Below are 12,801 nucleotides of genomic sequence, written 5' to 3'. Positions count from 1 at the left end.
GAAAATTCTCTCATCATTCACCCAGATGTGTATGACTTTCTTGCTTTTGCAGAACACAAACAAAGATTTATAGAAGAATATCTAAACTCTGTCAGTCCTCACAAGGCAAGTGAATGGGTAACAGCACTTTGAAGCTCCAAAAAGCAATGCAATACAATATACAAAGCAATATGATAGGTGTAGAGTGTGTCTCCTGTTTTAGATATTTTAATTTGGAAAGCATCTAACATCTGCTAAACATCTTAAAAAGATCAGATTTAGAATAATTCTAAATCATAAATGACTCTTTGCAGAATGTCTTATTGACATCCAAGACATAATTATAGACATACGTCTTATAGACGTTTGCAGATGAGCAAACAACGTTAAACAGACGTCTTCCAGATTTAAACACACACATCAAATATATGTCTGGGTGTTGTGCGTGTGCTATCAGGAAAAAGAGTAGAACACATGTGTCTCGAGACATGTTTTTTTCTTTTTAACTTGTCAAAAGAACTTAAAAAAAACTTTGGACACTCCTGCACGAGAGTCCAATAACACAGCGATAAGTAATGCAATGGTCAAAGACATCTGTTTAGAATGTTTACAAAGAAAAACAGCTGAAAATCAGCATGGGTGTTTAGCCTATCAAAACAGTGGGTGACTACATTGAAGTTTAAAGGAGATGCTGAGCCCAAAATCAAGTTTCAGGCAAAGTGCCAATGACAGTTTTTACTGTTTTGGTGCCTACAAACTTTGATTAAATTAAAAGTGCACCTCAGGACAAAAAATAATTACCAAGCACAACAGCAAGTACCACAAACTGTCTCATCACTAGTTCAGGCACATTTCATAGATACAGTTTATACAGTATACATATTATATATATGTATATACACACTGATCAGGCACAACATTAAAACCATCTGCCTAATATTGTATAGGTCCCCCTCATGCTGCCAAAACAGCTCTGACCCGTCGAAGCATGGACTCCACAAGACCTCTGAAGTTGGTCTGTGGTATCTGGCACCAAGACATTAACAGCAGATCCTGTAAGTCCTGTAAGTTGCCAGGTGGGACATCCATGGATCTGACTTGTTGTTCCAGCACATCCCATAGATCCTCAGTCTGGGGAATTTGGAGGCCAAGTCAACACCTTGAACTCTTTGTCATGTTGCTCAAACCATTCTTGAACAAATGTTGCAGTGTGGCACAGTGCTGAAAGAGGCTACTACCATCAGGGAATACTTTTTCCATGAAGGGGTGTATGTGGTCTGCTTCAATCTTTAGGTAGTTGGTACATGTCAAAGTAACAGCCACATGAATGCCAGGACCCATGGTTTCCCAGCAGAATATTGTCCAGTGTTTCACATTGCCTCCACCGGCCTACATTCTTCACATAGTGCATCCTGCTGCCATCTCTTCCCCAGGTAAATGACGCACACACACCCAGCTGTCAACATGATCTAAAATAAATCATGATTTATCAGACCAAGCCACTTTCTTCCATTGCTCCATGGTCTGATGCTCACATGGTCATTGTAGCCACTTTTGACGATGGACAGGGGTCAGCATGGGCACTCTGACTGGTCTGTGTATACAGTATATATTCTGTATATAAGGGAGGTGGCTCAATTTCTGATGTAACTTCGGCAGGGTGGTGGCTCACTATCCAACTATTCCATCGAGTTTCAGACCCTCGTCTCTGCCAGTGGATAGAACGACTGTGCCCAGTGGGACATTTTTCTTAGGGGACTGTGAGAGGATGAGATATATTCCTTGGACTAACAGGATGTCTTCCAGTCATCACATAGCCGAAACCTATATACCTATATTGATCTTCGCTGCCTCTGAAGTGTCTCTCCCTCTGTCTGTGTGCTTCAGGAGGAAGTGGTTGATTTGTCTGGGGTCCTATATCATGACCTGATGGTTATCTTCAGTGAGTTCCGGGCCGCATCTCTGCCTTCCTGGCGCTTCTCTGTCATGCCGGCGACTCTTCTCTCTATCTGCTCCGGACAGGAAGCAATGTAGAATTACATCAGTGAGTCGCTAGCAGCTGACCTCATCCACCCTTCCTCTTCCTCGGCTGGAGCAGAGCTCTTCTTCATGGGGAAGCGGGATGATTCTCTGTGCCACTGTATTGATTATTAAGGGCTGAATGACATCACAATTAAAAACAATTAAAAAGCGTTCAACACTCTGACCGGGCACTTTTAATATTTGGTCATGCCCTTCAGAATTACTAACACCTCTGCCATATTCAAAGCACTCGTCAATGACATGCTCTGTGACATTATTCAAAAGATTGTCTACATGTACCTGGATGACATATAGATTTTTCACAATCTCGCCACGTAAAGCACATCAGGCGAGTGCTGCAGAGGCTGCTGGGGAACATTTTCTTTGTGAAGTCGGAGAAGTGTGCGTTCCATGCACAGTTGGCTCCGTTAATTGGGTACATCTTGTTGCCTGGGGGTGTGTGGATGCATGGATCCTGTCACCAATTGGCCAACCCCAGTCCCATTGCTCGCCCGGAGTCGGCAAGATTCACGCCGTGCGTTCTTCTAACACCGTCTGACACTGACGGAATGGAATTATGATGTCGGTGAATGAGTTGTTGGGTGTCAAACACGCATTGGAGGAATGGCGTCACAGGTTGGAGGGGACTTAATTCCTTTTTTTGGTAAGGACTGGTCCTCAGCCATTGCTTCATGCTTGAGTCACACATTTTATATGACTTCATGTTCTTATCACTGGTTGGACCCAATTCATCTCTGCAAGGCCACCATCGGTTCCACTCCAACTTCTGTGTTTGTTTGTTGTCTTCTCCATTCCCTGGTCTTACTGGGCTTCCTTGATCCATAAATAAAGTTATTTCAACTGATTTGGGTTCCATGTCTCCATTTGACTTGACAGTGTGTATATAATGTGCATAACGATATTGTGTATTATGTGCTGTAGGGCCTTGCCCCGCTAAAAATGGCAGCAGAGACACTAAAAATGGCAGCAGAGACAGCCTTTGTTCTATGATCGAAGGGGAGACATTGAACTTGGTTTCCCAGAATGCTTCACAGCCGGATGGGAAGTCCCGCCCATGGGCTCAATCTCAAACGTCATTGGTCAAAAGCGGCCTATGACCGATGACGTCATTTCTTAACAAAACCAGCGCTCAGATTTGATTTCGCTCTCTCTCTGTTTACAGCCTTGACGCTTACAACTGCACAAGCTGTGCTCTAAAGAGACACAAAGGAATTTCCCTCCTTCTGGACAAAGAGAGACCACGTATTTCTAACCTCACCATTTGGCCATGGTAGATTAAGATTAACTTAGCTTTGTTCCAGTCGTGTAGTATACTTATTACAACCGGTTCATTTCATTTTCACTGCGAGACAACAGTGAATTTATTTAGAAAACGGAAAAGACGGCCAGCTTCCCTTTTCAATCATTTTCTATCAACGTTGACTACCTCCCGCGTTTCTCTCAATCACCGGACCCGAGAAACAATGCAGAGACGTGTCTTCTCGCTGACGAGCATAAGACAAAGGACCCACTCCAGGTCATTTTCTCCTGACTGCTCAATGCAACAGGAATTCAAACGGACAACCCTGCTGAAATCACACAGGATTTCCCAAGTAAGGCTTGATATCTGGGCAGATTTAGTTTAGAAACTGTGACTTATCTTATAAAACTAAATCATATATATTTGATTGCTGAATGTTTGATGTTTTGTTACATTTGTATGTTTAACTACGATCGCTGATTGCTGTGTTGATTTATGAGATCGTAATTTTTGGGGAAATGTTATTTTATTGAGTGATCTGAATTAACGATTCAATCGCGCTGTTACCAGCATGTATCCTCTGTTAAATTGCACGAACCCCTGTTTGTTTGCTCTCTCTCTCTCACACACACTGAAATTCATGGAACGAGCAGCACCGCGGTTTATGTACGAATCAGGCTGGTGTTTTTCAAATTCTCCCGCCTGTTTCGTTCAGTTCCTTTGTGTGTCTGCTCATTATCACCCACATGTGGTATTAGCTCCATTGTGCTGGATCTGATCCAGCCATCTTTCTTTCCCTACACATTGAAATAATTGTTGGCTCCGCCCTTTCGACCTAGTCCTCCATTTTTAACTAGTTTCCATTTTGAATTTGGTTCACCATTTTGAACCTAGCTCTAAGGCTGAAACCGATCCTCCATTTTGAACTGGTTCCACACGTGGAGTTTAGTCCACCATTTTGTGTGTTTGTTACCGAATCGAGACACACACACACACACACACATACACTAGCATATAGCTCCACAATTTAGTTAGGATTTCCACTTTATGTTTTTGTGTTATATTCATCTAGTATTGGCAGTGTTCATTGCTGTTTGATTATAATAAATCTTGTTATATAATAATAAGTACTCCTGGATGTTTGTTTGAATATTGTGTTGAAGCCTACCTCTGCCACTTCAAGAACTCCTGTATTACTTCAGTATTGTTAAATTGTTGTTGTTGTTAGAAGCCAACTGTAACCAGATTACTGTTGGATTCGTATGGCAATAATTCGACTAACTTCCCTTTTTTATTATTTTGATTATCAATCAAAATACTCAATCTTCAGGGTAGAATTTTATGAGAATTGATCAGTCACTTACTATCATCTTGTCAAAGAGTAGTGCCCTGAGGGATAGATTTTAACAAATTAAATTCTATTATTTTATTTAATTATTAATTATATCTGATAGTAAAACTGATCTAACCAACCTGTGCACCCTACAGTGCCTACTGACTATATTGTGTGTTATGTACATCTTGTACATTGTTTTATATTGCCTCTTTATGACACTAATATTGCTGGATCACATAGGCCCAGATTGTTCTCTCACCTTTATACACGTGTATATGATGTAGTGACAATAAATGGATTTGATTCGATTTGAGAAGACAACGACCACATCCATGTTATTGTGGCAGTTTTTAAACCTAAGGAAGCATTTGAGAACACAACAGATTGTAAAATCTGGTTTTCATCATACAGTCTCTGAATGCTCACTGTGCTTTAGGCTTCTCAATGCGATGCTACAAAATGACATAACCACACAATTATTAGAACCAGCACTGCAATAAACATCATAAATCATGTCAGCCAGATCTACATTTCTTAAAATGTAGTTTTCTAAAGCTGAGCATGCACTGAAAGTTGATGACTCAAAATGTTTTATGCTGACAGTGTGATTGTCATGGTCAAAAGAGGGACTAACTGATTGAATTTGCTCCCAAAATGTGGTTGTGTTTAATCTCATGTAGAACCCGTGTCTAATGGTGGGAAGGTCCAATTTACATATCCCTTTTTCTTGGTGTCATATTTATGTCTGAAAGTGCAGATTGTTGGGCACTTAGTTCAAGAGCAGGGTTTGATTATTAGCAAAGGTTATCAAAGATAATTATTCATTATTATCAATATTAGCGTATTAATCCTTCAAATCAACAATCATCAAAAATAACTATCAATTATCAAAATTAATACAATATTAATAAGGATTAATATTGCCGGGGCACCACCCTAGAATCAGGGACTAATAACTGTCTAAATATAGGATGGTCCTCTTAGGAGAACTGGAGAGCATCGACATTCAAAAGGAGAACAATGAAGGCTTCAATCCGATCACTGATATCTCCTGCCAGCCCTTGACACAGGTGCATGCAGAACAATACCAAAACACTTCTCTTTAAAGTATAACAATGTTTATTGATGCACTAATATCAATTAATAATCAATACAGTGCAGTCGATAAACTTCAGACTTCCAACTACAAACTAAACAGTAACATGATTACATATGGTAACATATAAGCCTATAGTACATGAGAGGAGGGTGGGATGGTGTGTGTGTGTGTGGGCATGTTTATTTGGTTTACGAGTAATTACAAGTGTATTATGCTATAAATGTGGTTTATGAGGACATTTCTAGTGTCCCCATAATTTAAATAGCTTAAATATCATATTAAACAATGTAAAAATGCAGAAAGTTTTTGTAAGGGTTAGGATTAGGGGATAGAATCTATAGTTTGTACTGTATAAAAATCATTATGTCTATGTAAAGTCCTCATAATGATAGGTAGACCAACGTGTGTGTGTGTGTGTGTGTAGTGGAGGAGAGAAGGAGGGCACAAAATGGAGGACATGGCTCTCGTGCAGAGTATGTCACGTGAAGTTTCGGCTAGAGAATGTGGCCACGAATGTGGGTGGAGAGACTGGTTAATGGCGTCTGCCCGGGTCTCCGCTGGTGCAATAACTTAGGGACAAAGCTGGGCTCTATCCCCAAGTTATCTGCTCACCAAATGTGTATGTGTGTATGTTTGTGAGGGGTGTGGTTAAGTATGAGAGAGAGAACATGGCGATGGCACCGAAGCGATTTTAGCAATAGTGGGAGAGATGACGACCGTTGGTTTAATCACTCAGAGATGAGGTGAACGGATCGTAAACAGTCCGCCACAGTCGTTGGTTCTTTAATGGATAAACTCATTGTGCCGGTATCACCTGCGATAGCGGAAATTCACAAACAGCCCAATGTGGTTGGATGACAACACAGCAAATCTCATTCATGGTAACAGTAAGTTACATTAATACCTTGAGTATTATTAGCAGCAATGAGTGGACTCAGCGGTCCGTAAACTGTACAAGCAACAACTTTGATACACAAGAATATCTCACTATAATAATCTATCTCTGCCCAGACGTAAACATCTTACTTGAGTCATGTGAGGAGCGGGTAGATTGTGTGTTTGTTCGTCGTTTGACTCTGACTTGGTTCCTCGAAGCTCGGGTGATGACAGGAGGCTCTTTCTTCACTCTGTTGGCGGCTTGGCGGAGATATCAGCATCAACTCAGTTGAAGAAGGAAGAGAAATCTTCTTTCTTCACTTCTGCAGGCAAAAGGATGAGACACAGATAGCTAGTGTGCTCTGTGGAACACAGAGAAATCCAGCGAGATGGAGATTGTGTGGCCAAAGTTCAGGTGCGTCCATTACTTCATTGGGCAACAAGGCTACACCTGGGAGCAGCAGGGCTGCAACTAGACGTGGCGCATTCTGTCACTGGAAGAAAACCTTAGAAGGATCTCTGAGGTTTTATACTCTCAATGACGTCATGGTTGAGGGATGCGTTCTGTCGTGCGTAGCATCCAATAGAAGTTGAAAGTTCGATCCTTCAGAATTTCACACCTTGATGGGATCTGTATATGTTTTGGACTCCCTTTGTTTGATTTTGGTGCCATTTGTTTCAGGCTTTTAGTGTTCCTACAGGCCGCAATCAGGCTTTATAACTGTATGTAGGCCCGCCTTTGTCTTTATCTGACTACATGAGGCCCAACAACATTTTGGGATTTTACATAAGTTGAGGTTCTCACTGTAATTAAGTAATGTCTGTATGCACAAATCTCTGTAAATAATCCCAAGAGGGAATGGTGCTTCCTATCCAAATGGATGGAATCAGCTAAAGAACTGCCTTTAGTCCTTGCCCTGACAGACTGGGGGAAGAAATAAAATCTGTATACATTTACAGTATAAGAAAATCCGACAGGGCTCATGAAATGATACAATAAATATACTTTGACCTTGAAAATTCTGTATGTGAAACAGTAAGCATTATGCAATGATACACATAAATTTTTTTTTTAAAAAGCACTATACTATGTTGTTGTCACACAACCTCACAATCACATTCTGTTTAATTCAGAGAATGGCATCTAAGTATCATTTCAGATATATATACAGTAATTCTGCAGTTTTGTCTGTGCAATAATTAATTGCGCAATCAGATAAAATAAATCCAGAAAAATATGTTAAAATCATGGCTGATATTACTTGATTAAGTCAAACAGTGCAATGTGGCATACAGGATTCCTCACAATGTGCTCTGTTGTATCCTGCATATTTTTTCAAAAGTAGTAGGACATCACAGGCTCAGTCGGAATCTGCATATTCTGTGCTAATTTGGAGGGAAAATTTGCAGAATGGATATAAACAAGTTCAAATGCATTAAATGGAGCTGAGAGTATTACACTGTTCTTGGTTGTTAAAATCACAATCAAATTAGCCAAAATATTGAATACAATTAAAAGTACAACTGGTGGAAAACGTGTATTGCATTCCAATTCTGTATTCCATGAATACTAAAAAAATTGCATACTATGCACATTATACATACTAATTACTGCAAATATAGTTTCATACCTATAGTATGGTAGAACACAGTCTAGGACACAACACAAGCTCTTGTTGTGTCCACAACCATGCAGTTCATTTTAATCAATTACAGGCTATATACTGAAGTGTACTGTATATGGTCAAAAGCACTTTACTGAAAGCCCATTACAGCAAATATAGCTCCCACACACTTACTGCCTTTTAAAACAGACCATAGTTTATCTTGAAAGGCCCAGTGCACAGAATGTGCAAACAGTAAACAGTGGACACCACTGTCATTTAACCGGTAGGAGATCAGTACAGCATTTTTCCTAGAACTTCTTCAGACTTTTTTGAGATGATCTCTAACTAATTCTGAAATGTTTCTGATTTAAAAAATTGAAATTTAGTCTGATATGTTTGTTGCAATGCACTGGAAATGTAAGGGCAGCGTAGTTCTGTCGGGAAGACTTGGAGCTGTAAATCATTGAACCATTAGCTGGGTAATTCCCAGCCAATCACATGTAAGCTGTTGCTTTATAAGTCTGCTCACAATCTATCACATTGCTATTTCAGTGTGCTAACACGGCAACCTCCACCACCCCACCACCACCAGTTGAGTACCATCCTGCAGGGGGTAGGCTCATCGCCCTTGCATCCTATCTCCGGCAGGATATGACGGTTCCGAGTATAACTTCTTCGGACCACCAGACAGGGCCTACGCCAAAGAGAGACATACTTTTCTGTTTTAGATTCATCAAAGAAATTTCATCTTAAATCTCTCTCATGTCTGCAAGTCTTCCTGATAGAACTACGTATTATTACATTTTTAATGTTCGAACAGAACAATGCCGATTTTCATTGATCTGAAATGAAAATATACTAGAGAAAAAACTTTAAATGTTTTATTTGTAATTAAGTAATATGGGAGTTTGGTTGAAGGTCTGTATAACTTTTTGACAAGGCAGGGAACTGCTGCAATGTTGTCAGCTCTTAATGTTTATGTCTATAAACTCCAGATGATAAAGACCATTCAGTTTTGTTCTGAATAGAAGAAATGACATCCCAGCAGAGCCAGTGCAGACAATTACTACCAAATGAGTCCACCAATGTTTGACAGGGAAGATTTCATTTGCCATCTTCACACTCAAAAACCTTTAAATCAAGATAACAGTAGGGTTTTGCGCTCTGAAATGTATTGGATGAATAAAACGCTCTCAAAATAGAGTTGTTTAGAAGATAGTGATGCATGTCAGCAGAGAGCAAAGATTGTCTGTGTCACAACGTCCAGGCCAGATGCCAAAATGTCCATTCAATTGAAGAAACATGTCATGTGCAAATCATTGCAGCACAAAACAGCCTGAGACAAGCTACAACATTTGTCCACGGAATTCAGCACAGCACAGATGATGAAGAGGAAGCCTCAGGATGCTTTTTAAGCACTCTCCGCTAGAAAATTAATTAACAAAAAGGATTTGGGGTTTTCCAAACCAGTATAGTCTAGCAGGATGAGATTATAATCCCCAATAGAATATGCATATAGAATATGAATGTTTGTTGTAAGTCGAACCCATTGACTTCTAATGCTTTTATACAAAATGAATGATATTTTCTATCCCCTACCCCTAAACCTCCCTTGCATATATATATATATATTATATTTGTTTTTAAGCTGGTTGGCTGATCTCCCAATGTAGGTGATTTGAGGTTTTACTGTCCTTGTGGGAACATTTGGTCTCCACAATGTTGGCATCAGGCAAAACCTGACCCACACACACCAGCCTTGGCACATACTTATAATACTTTACCTGTACCATATAATGAACCAAATGAGTAAATATAAGAAAAAACAAAACAAAACAGTGAATGCGATGCCTTACACATTTGTCTATTTTATATTACTTCTTTATAAAACATATACAGTTGAAAAATAACATCAGCCAAACACTGGAAGATGGAAGTGTCTGACCCTCCAATGTATCCAATACAAAAGCCTATGATTTCAGTAATACAGCGTAAAACACGTGCTTTCCATGCTTGCTCTATTTCCATCATGCAGACATGTTGTTAGGTTGGGCTTACCTTCTAGGGAGAGGTTGAATATCCTCAGAAGTGCTCATGGAGGCCAAAATTGTTCCAGACCAAAACAGCAGCGGCCACACTTCAGTAGGAGATGGGAGAGAATGAGAACATCCTCAGACTGAAGCAAAGAGACTGGAGCTTTGAGAGACCCAACACAGAGCAATCCAGACTCTGACACACAAAATGATATGTCCACACTCACACACACATCCATGCAGGAGATCAGACAGTTCAGACTGACAATTGCAGATGTGCTGTGTGCATTGGGCTCTCACTTCATGTATACTGTACAGACACACTCTCAGTCAGATGTATGTGGAGTAAATCCGTATGGTATGAAGAGTAGCTCAGTCCAGTGCTGACAGTCCAAGCATGGGAGGAGATTAGTCTAGAGCATGGTGCTGTATCTCTCACTTTAAATCTTGCTTGCTCTCTCTCTCTCCACCCCTTTTTACCTTCCATCACTTTTTCTTCCTCCCGTCTTTCTGATTTGCTGTATGTCATTTGGATTGGCAGATACTTTTCCTGTGCTTATCAAAATGCTTTGTCTATCCATTATTTTTTATTGCTTTATCTTTGCTTTTTAATCACTATCAAACTTAAGTTGTGAGATTTTAATAAAGATTTTCACATTTATTTTCAAAGATTTTATTGAAGATAGAGGTTTTTTCTATCTCATAAAATGTCAATGGGTAGGAAAAAAGCATTTAATTATAAGATACAACATATTCTCTGAAAACAATTCCTGACATTTGACAATATCAAGTGCGTGTACTTTATAGTTGAGTCAGTGCATAAGTTTGCACCCCCTTACCAGAATCTGCAAGATGTTTATCATTTAAAAAATTAAGAGGGCTCATAAAAATAGCATAATATGGTTTGATGCTTCCACTAATTATCAACGACTGTTTGTGTAACGTGTAGGTGCTAGACAGAATGATCAGGAGCAGAGGTAACAGTTCCAAAAATATTTATCAATAAAGTCATTAATACACCACAGTGCATGTCCTCAGTGGAGTGTGTGCATCATGAAGGTCAGGAAGAGCTTGGCAGGATCCTCTGTAGAAGCTTGGCGATGAGAGAGATGTCCAGCGGGCAATGCGAGCAACAGCAGAATTGTAGATGCCAAGCACGTGGGCATTCAGCAGAATTCCTTTGTGGATTACCAGGCTGAACTCAACGAAGACTGGAAGGCAAACCACAACCCAAACAATGCGGGCAACCCAACAGACTGCCAAGACAGGACCAGCTAGACAAAGAGAGCGAGGTTTGTACTCAACTTAGCATAATAATCAGGCATAGAAACAGTGAAACATGAGGGCATATTTAGGGAGTGCAATCAGGCTGGAACAGGTGTTGCTCGACAAGCAATCAGTGGCATGATAGGCACTGCCCTGAGAACAATGAATGTTCCCATGGAAATACCGATCATGCCAGTTGAGCGAACCTGTGAAACACGAGGGAGTGAAAATGACAAAAAAACAAAACAAACCTGCTGGCTCACCAGAACTGTGACAGTTTGTGTATTTAGCTTTATATGAGTCCCTGCTTTGTTCTGAACAGTGAAGCTGTCCACGTTTCTTAAGAAAAACCCTCCAGATACTGCAAATTCTTTGATTTTCCAGCATCTTCTGCACATTTCACTTCTCAACAGTGGCTATATGATGTTGACATACAGCTTTTGACACTTGGGACAACTGAGGGACTCGTACACAACTATTTCGAAAGGTGCAAACGTTAATTATTTTTTTTATTTTTTCATTTTATTTTATGTGCACCCCACATCCAAAGGGGGAAAAAATAAGGAAAAGACTATGAAGGCTGTTTTTAGAGCCATTTAGATTTTTGGCTGTTAAGACATTTATCTTTTTGTCATGACAGTTTATCAAATTTCTCCACCAAATTCTCATTACTATAATCCGGAGAGAGCCCCGGCCGCGACCCCGGACATCCGCAGCCAGCTGCCACAGCCATTTTTTAAAATTAAATCTATGTCAGATCTGTGCTTTCCTTTTCTATGCTACAGTGATAAATTCATGAAATGTACAGGTACAGGTACAGGTAATGTCTTTTTGTGTTTAAATTAAATACAACAACATAATCTTGCATGTTTGTTAATGACCAATAAGGTTCTTTATGGTTTTTACATATGATAATTGATACAGTAAGTGGCCCAAAGCCATTTGACTGAGTCTCATTTGCTTTTACGGGAAAGCATCACAATTGCAGAACAGAATTGGAACTGAAACAGAGATGTACAATCAGATGGGCTATTGAAAGTTTTTGGGGCTGAATGGAGAGTTGGTGTGTTTGCCGATGGCGTTCAGAACTGGTGCATCACATGGCACATTTGATCATCCAGCCTCATGGTGTATTGTTTCAGAAGTAGATCTGTGATCTGTGTATGTTGTGTTGTCTCCAGCTGTGCTTTTATCTTGTTTTCTCTGTATACTGCAGCTGCTTGATATGATGATGCTCACTATGAAAGTCAGCTGTAGTGAAAGAGGCTGCTCAAGGCAAAATACTTATTTTCCAACATTTTAAATGATCTATGAACAAAAGT

At 39.9% G+C, this 12,801-nt stretch overlaps 1 protein-coding gene across 1 annotated transcript in view; it reads right to left on the bottom strand.

Moving 5' to 3' along the window:
• Positions 1-10,354, bottom strand: part of LOC127621402 (opsin-5-like) — a 58,030-nt gene extending 47,676 nt beyond the window's left edge. The window contains exon 1 of the mRNA XM_052094972.1: positions 10,239-10,354. The gene's annotated coding sequence lies outside the window, so the exon portion shown is untranslated. The remainder of the gene's footprint in view (positions 1-10,238) is intronic.
• Between the last annotated feature and the right edge of the window lie 2,447 nt (positions 10,355-12,801).

This window comes from Xyrauchen texanus, chromosome 27 (assembly GCF_025860055.1).
Source record: "Xyrauchen texanus isolate HMW12.3.18 chromosome 27, RBS_HiC_50CHRs, whole genome shotgun sequence".
Classification (NCBI taxonomy): domain Eukaryota; kingdom Metazoa; phylum Chordata; class Actinopteri; order Cypriniformes; family Catostomidae; genus Xyrauchen; species Xyrauchen texanus.
This window is presented reverse-complemented; position numbering and strand designations above follow the sequence as displayed.